Source organism: Onychomys torridus, chromosome 5 (genome assembly GCF_903995425.1).
Source record: "Onychomys torridus chromosome 5, mOncTor1.1, whole genome shotgun sequence".
Taxonomy (NCBI): Eukaryota; Metazoa; Chordata; class Mammalia; order Rodentia; family Cricetidae; genus Onychomys; species Onychomys torridus.
The window spans coordinates 30,600,333-30,624,198 of NC_050447.1; positions in this window are offsets into that span (position 1 = coordinate 30,600,333).

The following is a 23,866-nucleotide window of genomic DNA, read 5'->3' on the forward strand; positions in this document are numbered from 1 at the left end:
ATGAAAATAACAATGAAGAGACCAAGTTCTTCAGAAGATTTGTCATTAAATAAATAAGAAGTACCTTTAGAAGAAATACCCCCCAGGGGAATAAATCCCACAGCTGGGTGCAAATATATCCCAATGGACTACAGCTATTTCTAACCTGCCCCAAAGTTAAGTGTTTGGACCATGACAGTGTAACACCTCGGGAGGAGAGGAAGTCACACAGGAGACCATGGAGCACTAAGAAAGAAAAGATAAGAAGATAGAGAAAAATTTTAGGTGTCATAATAAAATAGAGTCACAACCAAGTAATCTATATTGTCCAATGAAAAATGACAAAACTTTGCAAATTTTAAGGCTAAATAGCCTGCTAAAACCCACCCTTTATCTGTCTTTCTATAGCATACACAAATATGATGGAGATGCTACTTCCAAACACACACACACAAAAAACCCAAGAAATAGAGATGGCCAAATTCATCTCTTAACATGTGGTCTCCTCTGTAGAAACAAAACAACAAAGTAATTATTCCTTTACCTAGAATGTTCTTTAACAGATGATGGAGCCATATGTTCCCTGAACATGCACTGCCTTCTAAACATGAGCTACATAAACTGGTTGTTTTACAGATTTTAAAAAAAAATGCTCTTAAGTGAAGCAAAATTATTCCCAGGGCAGAACTAGAAACTGCCTGCGTTTCCCTCAACTCTGCTAATCAGCACCCACTGAGTACTGACTGGAGGCCATTTTTCTTGTTCTCAGGAGCCATGTTTGGTTTTTTCATATTGTTACCTTGAGTCCTGGCTGCTGTCCTTGATGTCTATCATTTTGTACATGCCAAAGCTGTTCTTCCCACCTCTACCTTCCTCATTCTAACTGCACTTCTCACAGATGATACAATGATCTCCCAACACATCATTTGAATCATATCACAACATTGATTTTAAGCACGTCCCTGGTTCTATGTAATCCTCATATGAAATCAAACATCTACCTTGTCTCATTCTTAGATGTTCTTAAACACCCTTCCCTTCAGATCTGTCTTCAGTCTCATCCTCCCATCTTTTCTTCTTTCTAACTCCCTATTCCCCTTCCCAACCCCCAATATTTCATTCTCAATGATGCTTCTTCTTGCATTTGATCCTACACAGGTCCGCTGGGATGAGGTTGATATTTCATGTTTAATTCCTTATTGACTTCACTTTCAACACCAGTGAATTGTGGAGGCATTGAGATCAAGGAATCACTCTCACTAGTTTTATATCATTAGATATGTCTGTCATATAAATGTGAGATAGGAGGAGAAGGCAGGGAAGAATTAAGAAGGAAAGAAGGGAAGAGAAGAGAAGGAAGATAAAGTCGGAAGAGTACAGCATCTCTAGTGTTCTCTGTCTCTTAGTCCGGAGCTCTTTCACTCTCTTGAAGGTTATTTCATCAGACACTCAAAACTAAAATAAAAGTAACCATACAAGTTCTTGTTTATTAATGAAAATATTTACATAACATTTTCTTCAAATCTGACAAGGAAATTTAATATGAAACAATGGAATTTATACAGTAAGGAATTCATATAGAACTTACTGATATTTGAGAATGGATGCTGAAATAACATGGTCATAAAACATGGCAACAAATTAATTTGATATAGTGTCACATTGTCTTTAAGTAACACTAATATTCAATATGTCCCGTAGTATTGAAAATTTTCTAAAATGCTATGCTGGGCCAATGTTACTGTTTCAATTCCATAAAAAAAAAAAAGAAAAAAGAAACAGAGTTTTGGAGAGGAAAAGATTCCTCAAGGCCACCTTGCAAACCATTGAAAAAAAGAAAGAAAAAGGGAAAAAAAAGAAGAAAAAGAAAAAAAAAGTGCCTGTATGCAAATCCCTGAACTTCTGGTCATTAAACTTCCCTTTCTGCACATCCTGCTGAGCTACTGAGCTTTAAATAAAAGTCAAGGAAATTTCCTTGAACTTTCATGTCACCCTGGGCTAGACTGCCCTTTGTTTGGAAGTTTTTATTCAGTTTCTTATCCAAGTTATAACAGCACAGTATGTACCTAATAACCTTCTCCAACAGCAAGAAGAGTGGTGATTTCTTTGTCTTACTTTTTTTTCTGTGATCTCAAAATAAGTGTTTGCAAATGTCTCCCTGAAATTATAAGAGCCAGGAGAGGGGAAAGAGTGTGCTGATTCCCTGGAACCAAACCCTCCTCTCACAATCAAACAACTTGAAATGAAGATTTGAAACACTTTAAACTCGTGGAAGAATTCTTGCACTCACATGGGTTATTTTTATGTTAAATACATAATATAAATATATAAATATCCCCCAGACCTTGAGGCAACAGGCTACCACAGTTAACCCATTCAATTAATCATTTAATAAACACAAAGGTCCTAAAAAGAACCAGGTACTTTTTATAGACAGGATTTATTTATAAGCTTAAGATCCCAAGTCTGGAACCATTTAAACATAGGTGACAGGTGACGATCTCTTCTTCTTCTTTCTCAATTTCATTCTTCAATTCTTTCTATATTTTCTTCTGCTTGGGTTTGAATTGCTTGCTGTTTTGATGAGAATCTCATTACTTCCTGAGGTCCCCAAGGTTCAGTGGTTTGCAACATCTATGGGACAGTTTGCTGGGGGCAAATACAATTCCCTCACTCTTGGACCATGGCAGAAACATGGAGAGGCCAACTTGTTAGGGGCCTTTGTAAAGCTCCCCTGTGGTCCTGCATTAGGCGAGCAGACTATAGCCTGTGTTAAGACAAAGGAGACCCAACCATAATTAAATAGTTAGAGAAATTCCTCTTAGGCTTCTGCCTTTAAACATTCAGAAGGACACTAATTAGGTGGGAACCCTTCTCTGCCAAGCTCCCCAGCACAGAGGGAGGGCTGCCCTGGAGGATTATTCTCTAACTAGCAGCAGTGTGTGACCCCCTCATTGATTCCATCAATTGTGTTTGCCCCACTAATAAAGCCTAACGGAGGGAGCCGGCAGACTGCCTGCCTCTTTCCATCCAGGGGACACTGCCTTCCCCAGTGTGCACTGCTGGGCATGAATGACCCTTTTGTCTTCATCGCAAATGTTTTGGCAGGGCTTCTGAAAACAGTAGTGAATGAAAAACCACATGGTTCTAATTGTTTTCTCTGAGATCACACTGATTTCCTTAGGGTGTCCATCCCACAGGGAGGTGCCTCTGGTGCCTGGAGATCAACACTGTCTGTAAACTTCTCAGCTAATCCCCAAAATGATTTGTTAAGAAGTACCAAAATACACACAATTGATCTCAAAAGAAATTTGTTCTCTACCCAGGTTCCAGTGATCATTCTATTGAAAGACACTCCTGGTTAAGGGATACACTGAGCCAAGTAAAAGACACCTATCTCAGGGCTGCTACTAAACCCTTCCAGAGGGTCTTGCAATGTTTTGAATGAAGGAACAACAATCAACCAAAGGTAGAAGGAAAGGGAGTGGGGTGGAGAAAGTGTGGCAGTGTGCAAGCATTGCTTAGGTGGTCACCTTGTCACCAGTCTGTAGTCAGGGTTTCTCAGTGGTTGACATGTTAGTTAGGGTAATTCTTTGTTCTAGCGACTTTCCTGAACATTCTGAAGTGTATATCAGCAGTACTGTCCCTACCATTGGTGCCTGTAGTAATGCCCCCGCTCCTGTTGCAGCTATCAAAAGTGGCTCCAATTTTGACAAATGTCCTTTGTTGTGGGGTGGAATAGGAGGCTAAATTCATCCATGTTTAAGAACCACTGAAGTTGCTGGATGAAAATGACAAAAATAAATGCAGAAACATTCAGTGTAAGCTCTGGGATTTGCAGCTATGAAAGACTCTTGGCTTAGCCTAGAGTCTGTGACTTCTGCCTACCTCCCACCCTCCCTTACTATAGCACAGCAATAGATATGCAAAGAATCTGTACTAAACAGTCAGGACTGTGAACATCAGCCTCAGGAATTTTTAACATTTGGCAAAGTGGCAGACCTCTGGACTGAGCCTAGGAGTTTCTGCTTGTACTTCTTCTGGACTCCTTTGGTGCAACTCATGTCTACCATCAACTCTGCAGTTTCCTGCCTCCATACTTTAGTCTCAGGAACAGCAGGAAGTGGGAACTCTGGCACTACCCATGACCCTTTGACTCCCTCCTGGGGTGCACATATGCCAGGGGCTGAGAAAGAAGGAGATTTCCCAGGGAAAAGAAGGCTGCTGACATTTAAACAACCACATTTGGCAAGTCATTGACCAGCCAAGGCCATAGGTCAGATTCCCAGCTCTGACATTACGCTTCATGCAAAATGAAAATCCTCGTGGCAATAATGAATACCTCAAGCCTCTCGTTACTGTCTGAGGTAGCTAAGATGAATCAGCAACCTAAATGTCCCCAAAGTTCTTGTGCATTGCACATAAAATGGTCTCTCTCTCTCTCTCTCTCTCTCTCTCTCTCTCTCTCTCTCTCTCACACACACACACACACACACACACACACACACACACGAACACACAACACACACACACACACACACACACACACACACACACACACACACACACACCGGTAGTTTCCTTCTTAGAAAGACACAGGGCCTACACCTACTTGTCTTCACTGATCACCAATGGGAAGTTACCTCATCAGATTTCTACCAGCAGCATCCAAATTCCAACTTCACAATCCAGCTACATCTCCCCAATATTCCCTGAGTTCAAGGTCTGCATCAGTGTCCCCACCATCCCCCCAAAAAAACTACTAATCTGTGTTGTTTTTCTCAGTATGCCTGCTTAAAACCCTTCAGTAGTTTGCAATTCTTTTTGACCAGAGTCCTCAGCTTGCCAACACAATAAACCCCGTGTCTTTATCTGCTTCCCCATACCTCTCAAGAAGTATTCGCTTCTCAGTCCACTCACCATCTACAGCTAGGTAAACTAAGCCTCAAGTAATTCTCCAAAACTCCTCTGCTCATTTCCAAACCTAAGTCAATTTCTTAGTACAACAAAATGCTCAAGACCAATGACTTCACCAAGAACCCCAACTTGCAAGAGCCAATAAAATGATCTGAGGGGCAGGGGAGATGGCTCAGTGGGTAAAGTAATTGCTCTGTAAATAGAAGGACTCAGCTGTAATTCCTAGAAGAACCCTCATAAAACCAGGTAGGACAACCCAAATCTGAAGGTCCAGAGCTTCAACGCTAAGAAGGGAGGCAGAGATAAGAAAATTCTTAGAAGTAAACTGGCCAGTTAGCCAACACAAAGCTGAGAACAACAATGAAACCCTGTCTCAAACAAGGTGAAAGCAAGGACCAACACCCGAGGTTGTCCTCTGACTGCCATACATCCACCATAGCATGGGCATGTCTGTACTCACAGGAACATCATGCACACACATAAAGTATTTTATTCCTGGAAAATGTAAATGCATTGCATCATAAAGTTAAAAATACAGCTGCAATCAAAATGAATAAATCTATCTTGGAGTAGTGAAGCATTCTTCTGCTATGACCCCAAGACTCAGGAGACATGGCTTCTTGTGGCCCTGGCAGCCATGAAAGCAAGACCCTAATGCGATTTTCCAGGCTTGAAACAAGGAATCAGCTCTACTCCAGCCTCTGTAGCAATGAATAGATTTTGTGACTGAAGAAATGTAGAAGATGAAGTGCTGGGTGCTCCAGGCATTCTGCATCCAGCCAGACAAACATTCCTGACTAGTCTCCCTAAGTGTATCACAAAAATTTCACAAGACCCTGTTTATTTCTTCCTTGTCAGGGACTGTGGGGGTGAGAGGCAGGGGATGGATGTTCTTGTCTCACAAACCTGATGTTTTGTTTCTTCTTAGAAAGACAGAGGGCCTACACCTACTTGTCTTCACTGATCACCAATGGGAAGTTACCGCATCAGATTTCTACCAGCGCATATAAAACCAGGGTAAACAAGCAGAAGCAGTGTCTAGAAGTGGAAAAGAAATGGTCTTTGGTGTGAGCCAGGCTTTGTTTTAAACCCTAGCCTTGCTACCTACTTACAATCTGTGTAATCTGGGAACAGATCTTTTAATTCTACTCCTAACTACATGAAATACCTCCCTCAAGGACTGAATATAAGTTGTACTGCTCTTATTCTCTAGTCCAAACATTGGGCTCCTTCGTGGATCCTATACTGTGGATGATCCTCTGCACTGGGTAGAACTAATCCTGATTTCAATATCACCAGTGATGCCATCAACATTCCGTAGCCTAAAATGTATCTTTCCTCGATGAAACAAAATCAAAATTAATGAATGCTTACTTAGGGAATCCAGGTCATGGGGACCACACTTTGCAATAAGCCATGGCAACAGGCCACAATGCAGACCTTAGAAAGAAATTTGAGTCTTTATCTAGTTGATTGAAGATACTTACTTGTATCAGAGAAGCTTCCAGAGAGATTAAGGAATTAGAGAATATACTAGTCTGAGACTTTGTACACAAGTTCCAGAGACAGAGGAGCTAGTTGGCCTAGAGGAATAAGAGCAGGTATAGGCTTGTGTAGCCTTATGGAGACACACTAGTTATAAAACCCTTAAACAAACAACACAGAACATTACTTGGATGGGTGTGCATTTCTCTCCTGCACTAGGAGGTATACTGGCAATGTTATTATTGTAAGTTCACTTTTTCAATTTAACTGTCTTGGTTCCTCTGTTACTCCTGTTACACAATCCTTGACAACAGCAACATATGGAAGAAAGTATTTAGTTTTGCTTACAGTTTTTAAGGTACATCTCATTGTGGCTGGGAAGCCATTGTGGCAGAAGCATGAGGTGGTTGGTGACATTGCACCTACAGTCAGGAAACAGAGAAGGAGAGAAACAGGGACTGTGCTTATCCAGCGTGCTCCACAGGACTCCAGCTCATGGAATGATACCACCCACACCACCCACAGTCAGAGCTGGTCTTCCAGCTTTAATTAACCAATGCCTGAAACTCCCTCACAGACATGCAGATTTGTCTCCCAAGTAAGTCTAGATCCCATCAAGGGGACAATCTATATTAACCAGCATAGCACCTCACTAACATGCATTCTTATCTCTCATTCCATGGCTTTTACATATAAGGAACTTTCATCTCAAGGTCATGTAGTCAAAAAAGCCACTTGAGGACTTGAGCCTCCAGAGCTGTCTGATTATAACTGTTCTAGTTCCACTAGATTTGCTAAGCATTAGAAGTATGGATATGAAGTACAGTAAATAAATACCCAGTTAAGCTTGCTTCTCAGATAAGCAATAAATAATTTTTGTATAAACATACCCACACATTTTCAGGATAAGTATATCTCAGCTAGTGTACTTTTAAATTTATTTCTTAGCTGTCTTTCATGCCAGTTTAGCTGAGCTTCTTGCATTTTATCTGACAGAGCTCCTTAGGATGCTCAGGCAGCAACAACAGTTGACAAGCAGTGGTATGTCAAAGACTCCCCACTAGCAACTTTCTGGATACATGCCTTTTAGAAGTAGAAATTATGTCTTTCTTACTGAAAGATTCTTAGAACCCTAAAAGTAAGACTACCAGATTTACTTTAACAATTTTAGAAGAGCATAGAGCACTAAAAACTATAGAGCTTTTTAGAATGGTTTTCTCCATGAATCTGACCTAGGTCTAGACACCTCAAGGATATACAGAGTGAGAGATGTTGATGAGAGCTGGCAGTGGGATGGTCCATGGGCGATAGTGCTACCTGAGCAAATTCAAATGGACCATGCCTGTCTTTCTCTGCATACTTGTAGGTCTCATTTGAATGCCCAAACTCACTGGAACACACCTCCAGGACAGCCACCAGGTTGGTTCCTTATTCATGGCATTTTATTCAATCTGTTGGCATTGCTGTGAGGTGGATTGAAAATCCCATTTATTGACTGATAGATATGTGGATGATGAAGTCAAGGCCACAATTCAGAAGTAGGAGAGATGAATTTAATACAGAACCATTTATTTGAACGTTACAGCTATTATTGTGTTATATCCACAAAGTGTAAAAACTGCAATTTTGTAGATGTCTTTGGGTTTTCCCAAAAACACAGGTCATATTGCTCTCTCTAAAGTCATTCTACCTGAATGATTGGCTGTCTGCTTATCTGTACCCACTGTATGTCATCTCTCAAGGCCCCGGGTCAGAACTGGTGATAGTCATGAATCTTATCTGATGCTTTCAAAGAGATGCAACACTTCTACACTTTATCCCCAAATCATTCCTTAATTAGGCATCAGATTTGGATTCTCACTGTAGGAACTAGTCATTCCCTTCCCTAATGTATGGATAATGTCTCTTACTATTGCTGGAGATGTAGCATATCACAATGGTTATGAATATAAGCTACAAAGCCCCGACTGTTAGTTCACCATTATTGGTTGTGAGGCATTGAACAAATTGTACAATGTCGCCAAGCCTCAGTTTCCTTAATTTATAATTAACATTATAACTCTTTAAAAAAAAAAGGTGTTATACAGACTGAATAACTTAAAAGCTATGTCACTTAGGACAATGTCTATTACAATATAAGTGTCTGATATATATCTTGTTTTTAGTATTACTACTAGTGATAGCAATCAGTATTTTAATTTTCAATAGGAACCAAGCACAGAGATAAACTTACATACATTAATTTAATTCTTGCAATAGCTTTAAGGGTTGGTTGAACTAGCATCAGCTGCTGAATTACAGAGTGAACAGGCAAACATTGGCTGATTAGGGAGCCTATACTTTCAATCTCAGCTCTCTCTATTCTCTCAGACTTCCTACCTATTTATTGTTGAATTGGCTCCAAATTAGTAGCTGACATGAATGTCATCATTTTCTTTATTAGTGTAACACATGAATGCTACCAAATCAGAATCTTTGTGATTATGTATAAGAATTTAAACAGTAGAAGTTTGGTGAGATCATGATAGCTAGCCTAACTTAGCTTTTACATTTTCTTTTCTCTACATATGTGGTGTGCATGCATGTATGCATATGTAGATACTCACAAGGATATAGATGCATATGTATTCAGATGCCTGTGCACTTGTGTGTGCATGTGCTTGGAGCCTCAAAGTTGACATTAGGTGTCTTGCTTCATCCCTTCCCACTCTAAGTATTGAATCATGGACAGTCACTGAACTCAGAATTCATCAACACTTACAAGTTTATTTAAGGATCTACCAGACTTGTCATGCTTTTATGCAGGTTCTGGAGAACCAAACTCCAATGTTCATATTTCTGTGCCAAGTGCTTTATCCACTGAGTAACCTCCCAAACCCTTGTAAGTAGACTTGTATATTCAATAGTATGTCTGTTGCAGGCCTTGGATTTCTTCCTACACCATGAGAACATCTGTACAAATTAATTTGTTGTAGAAGAGACATATGTTCACATCTCTTAACTTTCATTTATTATTTAACATAATTTTTAAAGATTAAAATATCGTTTGACTAACCCCAGCTTGAATGAAGGTAGAAAACAAAATTAAAAGACATCTTACTAGATACAGAACATGCCATGCAGTGCCCATCAGGGTCCATACTCCTTGTGGCTCTCAAAACATCTTTAACCAGCCAAACCTTTGACATCAAGCAAACTTCCTTTCAGCTGACTGTGTGATCACTGGGATGTTTGTCTTCATGTCTAGTCTACAAAAGACCTTAGATAGGTAACTTTGCTAATGAATGGGACAACATCTTTTCTAAAACCCCTGAATAAGATTTGTGTCATCAATAGGTAAGCAACTTAATTAAACACTTCATTCTGTGACCTACCCACCCCCAGGGAAAAGCTTCATAACGTACTGAATCTTCACAGACATGCAAAGAGAAAAATCAACACTTTTGGAAAATTCATGTGGCACAGGTAGATTAAGACATGCCAAAAGACAATCCATTGAAGGCTATATCCAGAAAGACCATGGTTTGACCACTTGACCATGGACAGGTCTCCCAAATTCTGTGGACATCAAAATCTATACCTGTAAATTTGTGAAAATCCTTTCCATCCAAATTATGACAGGTGTCAAGTGAAGGCATAGATGTCTAAGTGTGTGGTATGACTGGTTTTCATAGACATATCTTTGGTCTATTAATTTGATTCCCAAAGGGTCACTCTCATCTGTATTCATAGTACACTAACGATATAATGGTTCTTTTTCAAACTTATAACTTATTTGGCCATCAAAATTCAGTGATTCACATACTTTACTCTTGAATATTGTTGATTTGGTGGGGTTTTCAGCTATCTGAGTAGAAAGATCAGGTGAGAGCTATAAAAGTATGATTACATTGCTTCTGCAACTTCCTGAACTCAGATGGTTATAAACTGATATAGGGCATTCCCCTCCTAACTATCTACTGCTGTTTTGATTTCTTAAAGCACTAAAAACATCCTGTACTGCTTTTATATACATCACCACTTTTATAGCTTTGGGGTCATAATAAAAACATTTCGGTGGAAGCTAAGGATTTTGTGTTGCTTGTGAATCTGTGGATGTTTGGGGCAGGAAAAAATAGTCAACTGAAAACTACTCATTTCTATGTAGCATGTCTGTTTTCCGTGTCCCATCCAGTCAGTCCACATTCTTCCAGAATGCCAGACATTCTTCCCAAAGAACTATGGCTAAAATATTGGCTTGCTTAACTGTCAATGATTCCCCATTGCTTTGACTGGAAGACTTTATGTCCTTGGTCTGGAATACAAAAATGGCTAGTATCTTGTATTTCACCTACATAAAGGAAAACAACTAATGTGGTCCTCATTTTCTCAAATACTTATGATGTCAAGTATTATGTTTTCTCTTCTCTTCTGCCTGGGTTTTCTAATTCATTGTCACTTATAAATAAAAACACAATTTTATTTTATTTTATTTTATTTTATTACCTTTAATACTGGGGATTGAGCTTAGAGATATTAAACATGTTTGAATAACACTTAGCTATGTCCATTGCCTTTTTAAATTTTAGATTGAGATCAGGCCTTGCTAAGCTGCCCAAGTAGGCTTTGAACTCACTTTGTATTCCATACTGTCCTTGAACTTGTGTTCTTCTTGTCTTAGCTTCACTTGAATTACTTGGGTACAGGACTGTCACACCAGGCCTAGATTTAAAAAGAAAATAAAACATAAACAAACCTGGCAAAATCCAAAGTCAGCTTTCTATCTATCTTCTAACTGGGAGTTGGACTTCTTCCTTTAATATGGCCATAGTCTTCACTCACATTTCTCCACATTGAAATCAAAATTTACCTTAGTTTAGGAAATAGACATGTTCTTTATCCTGCAATGCACCTGTGGCACATGTTGTGTGAGGATACTTTATAAAAGAAAAGGACACTATGAGTAAACTAATCAATCCATGCAGGAGTTAAGTGACTTGGCCATAGTCACATGGAAGTTCTGCCAGCTTGTTAGGAGTCCACTACAGTGTGTTTTCCAGGAGCATTGGAAGGAAGAAGGGACTAGGTGGATGGATGGATGGATGGATGGATGGATGGATGGATGGATGGATGGATGGACGGATGGACAGCCAGGTGGGTGGGTGGGTGGATGGATGGATGGATGGATGGGTGGATGGATGGATGGATGGGTTCATGCATGCATACATGAATGTATATAATCACAGGTAATTATCAAATTTGTATTCAAGGGACAGAAAAAAAAAACCTTTAGGAATAGAATGAACAAAACCCTCTGATCATTAGGTAAATGGCAGCTCTGTTTAGCTGGTATAAATAAAAACTCCTCTCTAGTCCTAACCACACTTAGTAAATGATCATCCACTAATCCTTGGCAGAGTACCCAAGAAAATTCTATGGGAAAAATAACATTATTTGATCTCTAGATAACAATAAAATATACTTATCTAAAGTTAAATTTATTTTTTCTTTTATTGAATTTATTTATTTATTATGCATTTCTGCATGTATGTACACAATTATGCACATGCTATAGATATATAGAAATGATATGACAATGTAAAGGAGTAGGTTCTCTCCTTTAACATCTTGAAAGTTGAACTCAGGGTTGTCATCGGACTCGGTGATAACAATGTACCAATGGAGCCATCTCACTGGTCTGACAGTTTAACTTTGAATCTGGGTCCTGGCCTCCACTATTATGTCCTCTTGCAAAGTCAGTTATTTCCCTTCTGTTTCCCTCCCATTCAGACCCTAAAACCGTTTCCTTAACATAGTCATATACAAAGACAGATATCACTAGTGGTTTAAACTACAATGTGTCCATTAGCTCCTAAGGTACAGAACACTGTCACAGCTCAGGAAAATACCAACCTGGGCATTTCTCACATGGTTGGGTGACTTGTCAGGTGACTGTAGGAACCCTGATAGAAAATATTCAGTGACAATGCTGACAACCACAGTAGGAAATTCATGTGGACAATTCTGATTTCTATTAAGTTCCTTGTCTACATGTAGTTCCTTGGTCTAATAAATTTAGACAAAGTCTCATTGCTATAAGTAGCATTAGTTTATATTGGCCAGTATGACTGACACAATGTTATACACTAAACATATAGCAAAGACAGGTTCTTGTCTACAAGACACTTTCAGTCTAAGTAAAATAAGAAAGGAAGGAACATATTCTGTGTCACATCTCCCCATATTAAGTCACCAATCTAACTGAATAATTTGAGTATCAGTGGATAATCATCCTCACAGGAATTTAGAAAGCATTCCTTCCTTTCCCCTTAAGTATCTCTCTTAGTAGGTATAACAACACCCTCTAATTATTGCTAATAGGCCCTTATGGGATTCTTCATACCCATGTCACCCCCAGACCTTGCCTGCCTCTCCCTCTCTTGAGTTCTTGAGCTGTAAGCAAAATACCTATATGAACTCAGTCTTTGACATTGGTAGCAACTCTACAGCCCAGCGATTCTTAGTTATAGACACACAGCAGGGTACATGAACTAAGACCAAAATTAGCTCAATAATTTTCAGCACTGGAGCTTCAGTAAAGTCATTCAAAAACTGGAAACTCTGGAACCTCACTCTTATTGTGAGTAAAAATCCATCTACAAAATAGACCGTGAATAAGTGTGACACTTGAAGTTTCTGACCTTGAGCATTTAAGGCTCCTATACTCATGCTATGTACAAGTTTCATATATGCCCACCTGTCCCTGACTATTCTAAAAGTTTCCTGAATGTTCCATGTATTTGCAGTGATTCTCTTGTTAATAATACAATACCATAGCCTAAGTTTTAAAGAAAGTAGGTTTATTATGCTTCAAATGTGTAGAGGTCACATATGGTGGATACCCTCTTGCTTGCAGAGCCCTGAGACACCATATAAGGAGAGGCAGGAGCTCCCTTTCTCCCCCCTCCCTCTCTTCTTCCCTCTCTTCCTCTGTCCCTCTCCCTCTACCTCCCTCTCCTCCCTCTCCCCATCTCCCTGTCTCCATGTTTCACTTTCTCCCTCTCTATAAAATACCCTCTTTATATCTTACATTGTCCTTTAAACTCCAGTATAAGTTTCAGAGGGAAGAAATCATATTCAAATCACAGCACCCTTATGAAGTTTCAGACATATAAGAACCTTCTGGAAGGGCTGGATTCCATTTTGGGTCCAAATACAAGGCTCTTCATGAACCACATATGTCAATCACCAGTGTTCCTATAATAGGTGACTGTTACCTTTGATGGGAAAGTGTAATACTTAATGTCATAGTTGTCTTTTTGTATACTGTACATGGAATATATAAATAGTGTTTTACAGAAGATTAAAATAAGGCAAAGTTTGGAGAACCGACTGTGTGCTCTTACCTAGTAATGATGATTAGGAGTCAAAATGATTCATGCCCCAGGTAGACTGCACTCTCTCTGACCCTGAGCTTCCTTACATACTACCAAAATGAATAAAAAACTTTCTAGCAGATATGGTCTGAGAAGACTGTAAAAGCACTTACTCTCACCTGTTCCTCCTTTTGAAATAATACTTGGCATTCTGATATTAACAAAGAGAAGAAATATCTAGAAGAAGCCAGGAAAACAAGACTTGGGGTTTCTCATGTTTCTATCACCATCACATTGCCCTCAGCAAGCTTTGTGATATCTCAGAAAATATACTAGTTTCTTCTCATCATGGGACACTGGGAACAGAAGTGAACATCTTGGAGGTAGCATTTTATTAAAGGTTTAAAATCAACATGAAGTAAATAAGGAAGTCATAGCACCATAATTCAGAACATCAACTCTGAAACCAGGTAATTCTGGGGTGTGATTATTTTTTAGCTTAGCCAACTTCTATTTCTGTGACGTTGGGTAACTCAACTATTTTTCTTCTTTCCTAACTTCTTAATTAATAATTATAACAATGATTACATGAGGCAAGATGTCAGTGAGGAGAATTGAATGCATATAAACCTGAAGAATTAACTATTATTGAACATAGAAAAATAGTAATGTGCCTATAGGATGAGGATCCTTCCCCAGGCTTCCCTAGGAGCCAACGGTTCTCTCCTATAGTTGTAATATTACTTTCAGTCAGAGGTATTATCCAAGTATTAGATACTCAACAACAGACCTCTAAATCCAGACTCTTACCTCCAACAAATGCCTTTCTCATCTCTTAAAATGTAAGCTTTATTTGTTTCACATTTCCCCCAAAAGTATTAAGCATATGGTATTTCATCTGCTCCCATAAAACCTGAAACACATGCAGATGTTATTCCTTTCCAAAATGTTGGACTCAGAGTCTAAAGGCATGGTTGTGAATTCTTCCTCCTCCGCTTAAGTAACTGTGTAGGTATGGGTGAGTCAATTGACCTCCTCTCACTAAGGCTTGGTGTTCTGTCACCAATGGAACAGCAGTGACACGGAATAACAGTGACAGTGGTCACAATGACTGCAATAATGGTGAAGGTGAGACAAGCACACATGCATTTCACAAGCTTATTATGAAGATCATGCTCTCTACTGGATAATTACTGGAACACTGACCCTGTAACAACCCCTACTAGCCTCAGTGCTTGTGATTGGGAAACCAAAGCTCATGGAGATGTCAAGTGGCTCAAATTCACCTACTTTGCCCATCAAGTCAATTTGCAGCACCTTTCCATGAAATAAACCTCATACAACATCTGGGATCTGTTAGCCTTTGACCTGTTTTTGGTCTGACTTCAGGATGAAATACCCACATGCTACTGAACCACATCCGAGAAACTTGATCATCTCTCCCTTCAGCAACAAAAGGCTTATCTCTGACTGTGTGAAGAGGCAGCAGCCAATAGAACAGAAGCAAACCTGAATGTGCCAAGATGTCATTGGAATCTAGAAGGAAGAGAAAGACCTTAGTAACATTCTAGGTGAAATTCTATACTGCTATGAGGCTATTGAGACTGAGTGGCTGCACAGTTTTTTGTGTTTTTCTGGAAAAAGGAGGAGATGAAACATAAAGTAAATCTCCCAGATCCCTAAGTTAATGCTTTGGGTCTCAAGTGACTATCTGGCAGGCATAAGTCACCTTCATCATGCACTTTCAGATAAGGTGTCCCTGTGAGTTGGTGAGATAATTTGCTTGGGCTGTCAGATGTGCTATAGTTGTTACACCTTTGTCAGTTCCTTCTTTGGTGGAACACCCATGGGCAAGGAGAGGCCCAACATCTTCACAACCGAATGCTTTAATGTGATGAAAATGCACTGTTCCACAAAATAGAGTTGCATCTATGTTCTTATTTGACTGACACTATTCTATTCAAGGCCTTTATGGGTAGTTCAAAATCAATTAGGGATTTACTGAAGTTTTCCTGGGTGTCCATGAAGTTTAAATAGTCATTGAACCCCAGAACTTGGTGAGGGAGATAGCCATGGAGACTCTTAAGCTTTGTCAGAGAGGGTACTCATATTTCTTAAGTTTCAAACTGTGCTACCTAATTCAGGAGCTACGGGATAGAAAGTATAAACTGAAGAGTAATTAAAATAAAATTTAATGATATTAATTGAAATAGAAGAACCATTTTATTGGGGGTTCATGAGTTTTTTTTAAGCATTTTAAACCCAGTTCCAATGCTTACTAACCACCATACTACACAGCACAAGTTAGGAAGCATCTTTCATCTTCTCAGAGAGGTCTGCTGAAGATCTCACTCTGCTGACATATGTAACTGCCCCTCCTTTAGACTCCTAGGATCTGTGTCTCTTTACTCCAGTGCTTTAATTTTAAGAAGAAAGAATTTGATGAACCAGGCTTAGACTCTGTAATGATCAACTATGATATAGGAGGATTTAATCATTTAATGCAAGCCAGGCCTGGCCTCTGGCTGGAAGGCTGGGATATAATACATGACTCTTCCCCACAGTATGGGCACTCCAACCTCTAGACTCATAAAAGGTGGTGTATTTGTATAATGACTCCAGGGATCTCCCTGTTTATCCTACATGATGCTCACAGTAGCCTGAAACTCTAAAACAGACAGTAGAAAATGGTAAATGAGATGGCAGAAAAAGTTAAGCAACACAATCAGGGGCTGAGTTAATCTCCTGTGCCTTGTCTTACATGCAGGGCACCTTTCATGATCTTTTTCTTTTAATTTAATTTATTAAAAAACCACTTTTTATTTATTTCATCGTTCACTTGGAACAGCATTTCTGAACCATCCCAGTATAGGTTACTCTTCTTAAGGACAACTAAACACAAGAAAAAGCATGGAAAAAAACAAACAAACAAACAAAACACTTTTGTGTCTCCTTATCTCAAGATGTGACCCAATGTATCCTCAGTGGCCAAAAGGAAGCTTTATTTCAAATCTAAAGCAGGCTCTGAATGCATGGTGTGCTTTTCAGAATGCAAGTTCAAAAGAAGGATGGGGAAGTCAGAGGAGGCTCCACTTGGAAGCTTTTGTGCAATCTATGAAAAGAGGCTATCCAAATAACAAAGAAATTGAACACATAAAACTAATTATTGGAGTCATTTTTAATTAACCTACCAAGATAAATAATCCCTGGAACATTTGTTCATTGTAGGAGTTTTATCTCAAGGAGCAAATAACCATTGGTTTTTGTACTCACTGGGTCTGTATTGACTGAGCATCATCAAATCCTTATATTGAATGGTTGGGTTGGTAAGCAGGCTGAGAGATTTAGTTTCCCCTACAGCCCCAGTTTCTCCTTCATTGTCTCAAATTCCTCACAGAATATTTGTATCTTCTCCAGCTCTACCTGACATGGCAGATCCATGGCAGATCCATTCATGCCCTGGCCCCAAAACCCTCAGCCCCTGAGCTACAACATATCCACCTGTGTGTATAGCCAGCAGCACTGTATGGATACCCCCACCTGACAGCTTCTGAAGGCACTGTATTCTCAGTCTTGCCTGAACATTAGCATCACCTGTGGAGCTCTTAAAAAGACCCAGTCCAGCTGCACTGCAGACCTATCAAACCAGCACGTCTGAGGATAGGACTAGCATCAGTAATCTTTAAAGCTCCCCAGATGACTGCAAAGATTACTTGAGTGGCACGTTCATGGACAGCATCACGAGCACAATTGAGAGCTTGCTAGGAATACAGAATCACAACCCCACACCGAGACCTCCTGAACAAGAATTTATGCTTCCTTGAGACATCCTAGGTGACTCATTTGTACATCAAAAATTAAAAAGCGTGGCTAGTCCAGTGGTCCTCAAGCCTGAGCACACAAACAAGCACCTGATAATTTTGAGATAATGCAAATGGCTGCAGACTATGCCCAGAGTTCTTGATTCACCACATTAAGGATGAGGCTTGAGAATCATCATTTCTACAGTGGCATGTCTCTGGTGATCCCAGCTGAAGACCACACTTCAGACACCATGCTAATTTGTACTAAACATTATTATTATTATTTCATTTATTCAATAGTCAATAAATTATCCAGTTTATTGAGTAATATTTTTAAATAATGACAACATTTGGGGACAGAGGGAATATTGAAAAGGGACATAAAACCCCAGATTTCATGGAACTTCTTAGAGCCTCAACAATAAACTAGAAAAAGACTCATTTACTAAAACAGAAAGCAGAAATTATGTTAAGTGTTTATGAATAAAAGTATACTGGGAAATGAGAGAGAAGGTAACTAGAGATGTCATTCAAGGTCAAGTGATTCGGGATGTTGTACCCCCAGAATGACAAGAAGTTGAACAAAGGACCTGCTGGATGATCTCCCAGGGTGTAATAGATGAGGTTCCATGAAAGAAAATCTAAGTGCCCAACTCAGAGTAACATACAAAATTCCAAGCAGAGTGGAGGCTAAGGTGTAGAGCCATCTGCACTCAACTTCTAAACTCACAACCTTAGGACTATACAGTTTTGGGGAAATTCCACTTTTCATTTCCTGTCCCATTTACTCAAGCTTCCTTTGCAGGATTCTTTGGAAGATTAAATTTTCATCAAGAAAGTAGTTCATGCTCTATACACACCAAAGTTATGCTTGCTTGCTCAACCCAGATCTCCAGGGGAAAAGCAAACAAAGCTTGCCAACAGTAGGTGAGCCATCCATCTTTACTGAAGCCAGTAATAGAGACATAAGAAGGATGAGATGTTTTCTCTGTTCTCAGGAAAAAACTCAGCCACACAGGAAGAAAACGCAGCAGGAGGGAAATGAAGAAAAACCAAGACACACAGAGAGCAATGTTGGATGTGAATTGTGGGATCAACAACAGGGGGATACCCCAAGGACTGGGGGAAATCTTAAAAGAGACAGAGCAGCAACTAGAATTTAAAGGAAGGAAAGAGATATAAGAGAGACTTAGACATGTGCCTCCATTTTTTATTAAAGAGCTAGATGCCTAAGTCTAAAGAAGATAGGAGTAGAGAAACTTTAAACAGCTTATTTAGATTTACAGACCTTATCAATTATACAAATATTTTTATTCCTCAGGTCTCCCCTTTATCTCTTCCATGGACTGAATTGGATTTCTTCACAAATCCTGTGTTGTTTCTCTAACCCCCAGAGTGACTGAATTTGAAGAAATACCTCTTTGGAAGTAAATGAGGTTAAGCAAGGTAAAAAGGGTGAGGTCCTGATCCAAGGGGACTCATATATTTATAAAAAGCAGATGAGAAATGAGAATGTTCCCTTTGCCCCATGTATACCAAGAGCACTCAGTAAGAAGGCAGGAGACTATATGCTAGAAAGAGAAACCCTTTACCCTGCCAAGTGTTAGTTTCCAATGTGACTGATTACAAAATTATGAGAGAAGAAATTTCTCTTGTTTAAGCTTCTCAGAGTGTGGTAATTGTGTGGTTGCTCAAACTAAGACAAATCTCACCCAGAAGCAGAAACAGAAAATTAAGACCCAGTTAAAATAAGCAGTAGTACACTATAATACACTGTTTTCATTTGTCTGTCTTGTGGTTAGGTGAGTGGGTGGGTAGAGTATGTGCACAAGTGCTATGGCTCACATGTAGAGGTCAGGGGGTAACACATATGACTTGGTCCTCTTCTTCAAACACAAGAGTCCCAGTGATTGAACTCAAGTCATCATAATTGATAGCAGGTGCCCTAGCCACTAGATTATTTTCCCCACTGGGTAAATATTATTTTTAAACTGTCCTAAGCAATAAAATTTTTGTGTGGGGGATTCAGGCAGATCTTCACTTGAACATCCCAGTACTACTTATTCTTGAAGGACTAAGCAAACCTTGTGATCATGATCACTAAATAACCATTTGCTTAAAGGAAATGGAGATTTTTTTTTCTAAAATGGCTGTTTTATGCTTTTCATGAGGTCACATTAAAAAAAATTATGTGGAAGAAGAAAAAATAGCTCTTAACATGTGGTAGATGCTCCATAAATGTTAGTTTCATCTCTGACTGCAATTGTGAGTTACCATTGCTACCCTGGTCTGGACAAAGACATCCTATATAGGACCAGAAAATGAGGTTTAGGCCAAATTGGTGCTCAACTGCCAACTGCCTCTATCACAACCCTCTTTTTTTTATTAAGAAATTTTTTATGTATTTTATATAACCAATCACAGATTGCTCTCTCTTCCCTCCTCCCTCCCCTTCAAGCCTTCCTCCTTCCAACTCACCCCCCATTCCTTCCTCCAGAAAGGGCCTCCCATAGGGAGTCAGCAGAGCCTGCTACATGCAGGGGGAGGGGTCTTGGACCTACCACAACTCTCCTTACAAGTTCCCTAAGAGATTTCTAGTTAAAATGCATTTCCCTTAACTTGCCTCAAGGTAAATAACAGCTACCATTGTCTTCTGTTAGGCTCATTAGAGATGGTTAATCATCTAAGTACTCTAGTTTCAGGGCTATAAGTGAGATAGCCTTGCCTACTTGTGGGGCATTCTGGAGCTCTGGCTTATGGGTCCTTCGATGAGGGTGTGGGCAGAGCCTCTGAGTCCCACAGCTTCAGATCAGAGAGATTGCTCTCTTCTTGATGTGGGTGCTTTCTGTTACTTCCTATCTTAAGAAAGGCAAACACTATTCAACAATCCCATTTTCCTTCCTTTGCCTTTAATTATCTGTGTAACAAAAGATACATATTTGACCAACAGCTGTTTATGATTGGGTAATGAAAAAATATGTATTTAGAGAGCTCTGGAAAACCTAGAGAACAGCCAGAAACCAAGAAGCTGTGATTATACTTGGAACTCCAGCCAATGCTGTGTGTCTCCCTCCCTCTCATACCCTTCCTCCCTTTCTCACTCTTCTCTCCTCCCTCCTTTCCTTCCTCTTTCCTTCCTTCCTTACTCCTTCAGTCCCTCCCTCTTTCTCTTCCTTTGTTTGACCTTATTTCTCCCTTTTATGTCTTCTTTCTTTCTATTCCTATAGATAGGGAGTGATGTTATAGGAAATTTCAATCCAAATTTTTAAGAATTTTTGACCCTGAAGAAGCTACCTCCATCATGCCTAATCTCCAACTACAGTCCTCAGACTGAGCACATCATTTTCACAGGTGGAAGTCAATACATGTCCAGGTGGCTCAGTGACCGCAAAGATACAGATGACAAATTAACACCCAGACACCAAGCAAAGAACTTTCGCTGGGATGAAAATTTTGAGACATCTGTACCTGGCTTTCATGTTGTCTACTTTTGAACATTTGTTCATGGGACCAATTCCTGGAGTTAGGTCTGTTTCGGGGATTCAGCTGTGGACTTCTGGTGTATGTAGCAGTTACTGCCCATGTGTGATCACTGCAGATGCCAGATGTAAACTCCAGGCAGTCTTTGGTACATTAGAGTAGCAGATGCTTTGAGCATCCTGTATCACATCTCCTTGACCTGCCACTGATCCCAGCCATGGCTCTGGTGGGCAAATCTATTCTCTCTAAAAGTTTCACCCTAATTAAAATATAAGACAGAAAGTATAGACCAACGTACAAAAACAGCACAGCAACAGCACAGCATTCAGCAAGTTTGCTTCTACAAAAGTGTTTCACTTCCTGCTCTTCTCCCTTCCTTTCCCTTCCCTTCCCTTTCCTTCCCTTCCCTTCCCTTCCCCCTTTTCTCTTCTCTTTTGTCTTCTTCGCTACCCTATCTTTCTCCCTTCCTTCTCCCTCCTTCCCTTTCCCTCTCTCCTTCCCTTCCTTCTTTTGTCCTTATTTCTCACTTCTTACTATCTCTTTCTAGTCATATAGACAGTTGTATGAACATTCCCTAGGGACACAAGCAAATATCTGTTTACCCTAGATAGGGCACCAACAAAGAAACAATCCCACTCAAGTATAACTTGAAGAACCAGTGAGTTTAACTAGGGTTACTTGCAGGAACATGGGTAAAGGATTACTCACAGAAGCACAGAAAATGTAGGAGCCATGACATGGCTGAAGAAAATCATTCTTTCCAGTGACCCTTATATACCCTCCCAAAGGGATAGACCTCATAAGCTCATCCACTCCTGTCTGACAAAATGTTAATGCATCCAGTCCTTTGAGAAGACCACATGCCTGGAATCACAGCTGCTAAGAGTTCATTGACCATTTTGTGCTAAGAGGATAGTCTTTCACATTAGGCATAAATATTGCCATAGGTCAACAAATAGCCAAATGGATACTGATGCCAACAGAGATGTGGATGATATGTAGATGCCTTACAGTGTCTTTTGAGGAGTAACAAAATCAAAGTATCACATGGGACATTGTTCAAATTGGGTTATCTGGGGACCTGTATTAGTGCTATTGCATCACACTGTACATTTAAAAAATGTTTTCTGATTACTCATGAACACTAGAGTAGTTCATAGCTAGAGAAAAAGGTGAGTTCACAAAATCTATCAATATCCTCTCCAAAACACATTTCATTCTTGGTAACGATGGTTGGCCTAATATGAGCTGGAGTATACAGACTTTCTAAATACAAGGGAGGAAATTTCCTCCTGCTATTCTCATGTCCTAGATCATTGTTAAACATCAAGAGTCATTCATTCAATTAACATGGAAAACAAAGTTACTCTAAATGACTGAATGCAGGTTCATTTTGGTATTTAAACATCCTCACTGCCAGAAAGAATAGTTTCCTGAAATCATCCTACTGCCACACAAAGGAAGTAATTCTTGAGGAAAAAAATTAACAGCTATAATATAATCACTTTTCATTTGCACTCATGCAAGAAGTTGCCAAATGTTTACATCCACCTATTCAATCAAGAAGTCACCTTTTTGAAATAATTAATATATATGATGGCTATTCCACTAGCTTCCTCGGGCGTGACACAGGTCAAGACACTGAGAATCTCCTTGTTATAGCCCCAGTTATGAGTACAAATTTAGCTGATGAGATGGGATACATTTTATACATGAATCTGGATCAACTCTTGATTTTGCAACATACATATAGACAAGCAGACACAAAGACACAGATATGCTTATGAGCAAACACACACACACACACACACACACACACACACACACACACATACTTCAAAGTGAAAATAAACAATAAATAAATATTAGCACTTCTGGGGGAAAAAGTTTGTTTTAGCCCTGCCTATCTGCCAATTATCCAGCTAGTGATGTATCTATTCAGTCATTGACCATTTGAAACCAAGAATGTTCACTTTAAGCAACATTCAAGTTACTCAGTATTAAACTTCTTTTTATTATAATAATTTCCCATCAGGCCTGTTAGTGACAGCTGACATTTGCCAGTGCCCATTAGCACTAAATATTGTTCATTCACTCCCTTGAGTTCTGACTTAGTTCCTTATAACACCTATGACCACCATACTCTTTCTTGGGCTTCTTTTTAGTGGCTTTTCTCTGTAAATAGTACTATTTCTGAATCCCAAATGACTTCTTGGATTTTTTCAGGTTTGCCTGCTTTGGACTCAGCAAAGGGAATGTTTCTGGGTAGGGTCTGGAGACGGCAACATCCACCCTCTAGGCTGGTTTACTCTTGTAAATCATCATTTTCAGGACAGACTGACAGGAACCTATCTGTTTACTGAATCGCAATAGGGGAAATGTATAGCATCATATAGAGGAGCTTCATAAATTAAAGAGGAGGGAAGTTCCATCTCCTGCCCCCCCCCACTTTTTTATTTAAAAATGTTTCCTACAAATGCACATTCTATATCAAGCTTATTTCTTCAATATCCCATTACCCTCCATTTTCTTGCCCTCCTACTCCCTTTTAGTCCCCTTTGCTTCCCTGGTCAGTGTGAATTCTGCACACTGCTGGAGGGAATGAACCAGCCCAGCTTCTATGAAATTTAGTATGAAGTACTCTCAAAAACACTAAAACTACATCTACTTTGTGGCCCAGTTACACCAAATATTTTTCAATATTTTTGTTCCTTGGAAATTCTATATGTTTATGTCATGTGTATATCAACCACACCTATCCTTTGTCTCCTCATGCCTCTACATCCCTCCAACCCCTTCTTGAATCCCTACCCCACCTAACTCCCAGTTTCATATCCTTGTAACATT